This window comes from Equus przewalskii, chromosome 26, assembly GCF_037783145.1.
Source record: "Equus przewalskii isolate Varuska chromosome 26, EquPr2, whole genome shotgun sequence".
In the NCBI taxonomy this organism is placed as follows: domain Eukaryota; kingdom Metazoa; phylum Chordata; class Mammalia; order Perissodactyla; family Equidae; genus Equus; species Equus przewalskii.
In genome coordinates, this window is record NC_091856.1 from 8,634,432 (window position 1) to 8,639,716 (window position 5,285).

The 5,285-nt window shown below is 36.1% G+C and overlaps 1 pseudogene; it reads right to left on the bottom strand.

Annotated features, from left to right (window-relative positions):
• Positions 1–507: 507 nt before the first annotated feature.
• LOC139079730 (protein zyg-11 homolog A pseudogene) lies at positions 508–3,373 on the bottom strand (annotated as a pseudogene).
• Between the last annotated feature and the right edge of the window lie 1,912 nt (positions 3,374–5,285).

Sequence of the window (5,285 nt, forward strand, 5' to 3'; positions counted from 1 at the left end):
TTACAAGCATGTATTTCCCAGAGCCTTTTTTTGTGTACTTCTTTTCCAGTGGCTTCACATAACCGAATGACAACTCAGGAGATTCTTTCAAACATGAAATTTAACATAAATACCGAGGTCTCCCAGAGGCTCTTTCTTTTCCATTTCTGGGAAAACAGGTCCCCTTCCCCCTGGCAATCTCCCAGAGTCGAGAAATTGGCCAGGACAAGAGCAAAGTACTTGCCATAGCTGTGCCAATGCAAGTTCAGAGGTCTCCCCACAGAATGTAGGGTCTGATTTTTCAAAATTGCTGCTCAAGGAGTGTCCCTAGGATGATTCCAGCTTGATTTGGGATTATGGGTATTATAGGAATCCGACGTTTTTGTAATTTATTGAAAATCAAAAATAAAATGTCCAATGAGGCAGCCAGCTCACAAATTCTAATGACAACTGGTTTCAAGATTCAATTGCTAACAGGGCAGAAGACCTGACATTAAGAAACAGAGAGCACCTGTGGAGCTCTTTAGGTTAATAATGGCATTCAACACAGAGGGGGCATCTCCAAAAATTTGTGAAATGTATTCTGGAGTCATCCAGAATGAAGACTTCACTCTGCTGTGCTTTAGGATTTGCCTCCCTGTGCTCCTGGATGTCACTCAAAAGTTACAATAACATTTTACAGTATTTGCCGGAGTGTTTACTGCAGACATCATATGTAGTCCACAGTAACCAGAGCTTAAGCACAAGTTGAGAGAAGTGCCAAGGAGTGGGAAAAATGCCTTGAAGGATCTGTCGATCACCAATGCTGTCATCTTATGCCTTGAACTTAGACAGTCCCAGATGTTTGGATGCAGATACTGGAGAAGAGCATCTCCTCTGAAGGTGATGGAATATCCAAGGCTGCTAATCAGAAGTTAGATGGTTGATAATGCCTACAGCAAAAGAGCTGACTTCTGTTTCTTTGCTGTAGAGCAAACTGCTAATATGCTTCACCACGTCCTCAGTCACCAGCTTGGAAGACAGCTTTCTGACTTCGGCTATGGTGTTTTCCAAGACCTGCATGAAGATCGTGAATCCTTGAATTTCAATAAAGTGCTTGCAGGCAGCTAGAGACTCATTCTCAAGATTCTAAAGTGCTTTCAAAGTAAACAAGAGAGTGACATCACCTGAATTCTCAGTAGTCTTTTGTTTTACTGTTGCTACAAGTTCCCTAACTGCCATGAAGAGCTTTTCTTTAGGTTGTTCACTTTGCTTTGGTGGGAGCTGCATGGCTAGAATAAAGGGGGGTGCTCACTGCCATTATTTGCATATTGGGGTTTGCGCTTTCAGAACCATCTCATAACAAACTTGGCAGTATTGAACTTGTCAAATGGAACATCCACAAGAATGCTTGTCAAGGCATCACCTCAAGGACTCAATCAGTTACTTCCTGAGGGGAACTCCAGTGCTCCGGAAGCTTAGTGTTCCATCAAGCCTTTCAGGACACAATTTCTCCAGGGTGGCAATCAGGATATTCAGGTAGATTTTAACCAGAGTAGGGAGATGTCTCTTCCTGCAGCATGCAGCAGCCCAGGGCATCCTTTTGAGCAGAGAGAGGGACGATGGTCTGGGACTAGAGGCCTGGGTACAAGAAGTGAACCTTGGCGACCCTTGCCCTTGGGGCATTGAGAAGGGAGCTGGCATCAAGCTGGGCCTGGGTCCCTGTGAGAGGTGGTGTGGGCCCACTCTGTGGGCAGGGCACAGAGCTTTCCTACTGGGAATGTTTTGATATCTGCCATATTGAAATGATAGGATACAATTTTCTTGATCTAAAGTAAAATTCAAGACTTCTTATAGAAAGAATTAATTGAATAACTGGAATAAAATAATGAGAAACTTCAACAAAAACTTATTTTGATACAATTTAAGATATTTAAGTACATCAAATAAATTTTAAATTATCACCACTGAGGAAAGGGGAGGGACACATAAAATGTGGCAAGGCAATGGAATAACAACCACAGAGTTTAAAGGGAAGAGATTTGGATCAAATAATTATGGTTCCAAGGGAATGTTTCAAATCAAGAAAATAAACAAAACACAACAGGAATATAAAAAAGATAAAGATGATAAAAGAATAATAGAATTGTCTCAATAATAATCCCTAATATGGCTATGAAACCATGCAAATGTTCTTAAAAACACTGAAAGAAAATACATTAATTTGAAAAATAATTTGCATCAAAAGTTACTGACTATACCAGCAAAAATTCTAGGTAGTATATTTGCGTTCAGAGAGATGGATATTTTCTTTTTTACTGGGATGATTTTTATTTTTAGTAAAAATTGATACCTAGTCTCAAAAAAGATTGTACTCATATATTTATATAAGGCTAACATTTTATTCCACAACAAATTACCCCACAACCTAGTCCCTTAAAAAAATCATTTATTATCTCACACAATTTCTGAGGGATCAGAAATGAAATGAGAAAATGTAATTTGAAAATCAGTGGAGAAGAATAAAAACAACCAAAAAAACACCCTTTTTATGATGAAACAAGAATTAGCGAAGGGAATATCAGGGAAGTATGCAATACATAAATATAATAATTTGATCAAAGCAAGATGGAGTTAATAAACTTTGATTGGATCCAAAATCAAAATCTAACAATATGCTGTTATAAAGGAAAATGAGGGAAATAAAGGTTAAAAGTAAGTATGAATTAAGGAATTGCCTGCTCTCATTGTTAGTCTTCACAGCCACTCACCAACAGCAAAAATAGAAGACTAAATTAAAACAAATAAGTTGAAGTCTTTCTGAGTACCTAAGAAGTGAACTATTAAAAATTGTTGTAATACTTTTGTTTCCAGTCCCCTAAATAGAACAGAATAGCAGCTAAATGCCCTGCAGCACAATAAAGGGGCCCTATTGATCAGAAGGATGGGAGAGGGGTTTTATCTAAAAGAAAGAAAAATACAACACTTTAGAAAATTAGATCATTTTATGTAGGACTAGAGAAACTGAAAACCCTCTACTGGTAGGAACAGTATTTTTTAAACTACAGTTGAGATCCTAGGTTATTGCTTTGTGTTGAGCTACAGTTTTTTGCTCCTCATTCCACTGTGCCTGTGTGTCTGGGAAATGACAAACATTGATGACCATCCAGTGGAAACTCTGGGCATTGCTTAAGCTAGTGGACTAAGTTTTGGGGCATTTTCTGTTGAAAGGATCAAGGGATCAAGCTATCTTCTTGTGAGCAGGGAAGTAATTTTCTGAAAAGAGAAAGGTATCATTTGGTGTGAAAATATAACAGTCATCCAACGAATAATTATTGAGTGTTTTACCTAAGGCTTCGCAGTAAGTGCTTAGGATAGAGTGGAGAACGAGGTCTATAAGGTTCCTGTTCTTCATGGTGCTGACTTCCATTAAAGAAGCTCGGAAAGTGAACACACAAAGAATCAAATAATTGAGGGTTACAAATACAGTGAGTTACTAGGGAATTTACCTAAAAAGAGTGGTTAGGGAAGTCTTCTCCAATGATGGGTCATTTTACCAAACTATAATAATGAGATACAGCTAGGTATATAAAATTTGGGGCGGGGGGGGGGGTTTCGTTTGGGAATTCCAGACACAAAGAAGAATACATATAAAAAAGTCAAATTGTAGAAATAACCTTGGCTGTTTACAAAACAAAAAGCCAGACAGGGAGGCTGTGGAATAGCATTAAGGGAGATAGTGAAGAGTATAATTTTGAGAGAGAGATAGTAGCTACCACATGTTCAAATGTTATTCAAGGAACAATCAAAAGCCATTGGAAAAGTTTAAGCAGGTAGAATGGGGATGATAACTGGGAATGACTGGAAAATGTGGGGCTGCTAAAATTCTTTCATTTAACTTATTTATTATTGTAGCTCTAACCAGGGAGGTAAGAGGAGATATGAAGAGAAATGGAAAGACTTGTCAATGGATTAGATGGGGGTAATGGTGGAGGAAACAAATGAATAAGTTGACTACTAGGTGATTTGACCTGACAAACTAGTTGAACGGTCTTAGCATTCGTGCATACAAGAAAAACTGGGGAAAGAAGTAGTCTTGAGGAAATGGAGGAAGAGAGTTATAATTTTGTTCTGTACATTTGTAAATCTGATATGCCTATTAGATGCACAAGTGATGATGATGTTTAGATATACAAATGAATAAAGTTGAACATAACATAAAATATATTAAATTAATTTTTGAGGAGGATAATTTCTGTCTTAGCTTTATTGAATACAACTGATAAATAAAATTTGTATGCATTTAAGTATACAACCTGATGTTTGATATATGTACACACTGTGAAATAATGACAATTAAGCTAATTAACATATCCGTGACCTTACATAGTTATAATTTTCTTTTCTTTCTTTTTTTTGTAGAAAGAATGCCTAAGATCTACCATCTTAACAAACTTCTGATTTCACTTATACAATACTGTATTGTTAACTATAGTAACGATGCATAGTACATCATATACATTCACATACACATGTATGTATACATATTTACTATGCATATATAATACATTACATATACTATGTACTATATATACTGTGTATTACACATACTATGTACTATATACTTAGCATATGTCATACATATCATCATATATACACACATGTATATATGTACGATGTGTATATTACATTATATATGTTATGTACTATATATGATGTACCATACATACACATATGTTGCATTAGATATCCAGAACTTGTTCCTCTTGCATAACGGAAACTTTGTACCCTTTGACCATCTCCCCATTTCTCCCTGCTCCCAGCCCTTGGGAACCTCCGTTCTACTCTGCTTCTATGAGTTTGACTATTGTAAATTCCTCATGTAAAACATTTTTGTATATCTATGATGTACTCCAATAAATAGAGTGTAGGTTAAGTTTCAACTTAATATTTCTATAAGTTTCCAAAGTTAATTTAGTTATTTTCTGATGAAATTTATTAAATTTAGAAATTAAGAACAAATGAGAAAGATCGCCCCACTCGCGATTAATATTCTAGGAAACTGTGAAACAATCTCAATCATTCTCAAGGAAGAAAAGGTATTAAAAGTTGAACTAAAAAGTATTCAGAAATAAATGTCAAAGAGAATGTATTAGATTAAAACTTAGGGAATTCAGCCAATGTCTACCAATGGAAGGTATACCTCCTTTAATTTATTGAAGAGTGAATAAAAATAAAGTAATACTCAAGATGCTTGAGAACAAAACAAATAAACCCATAGGAAATATGCAACTAATTTATAGTAAAGGCATTAATGAATTAGAAAA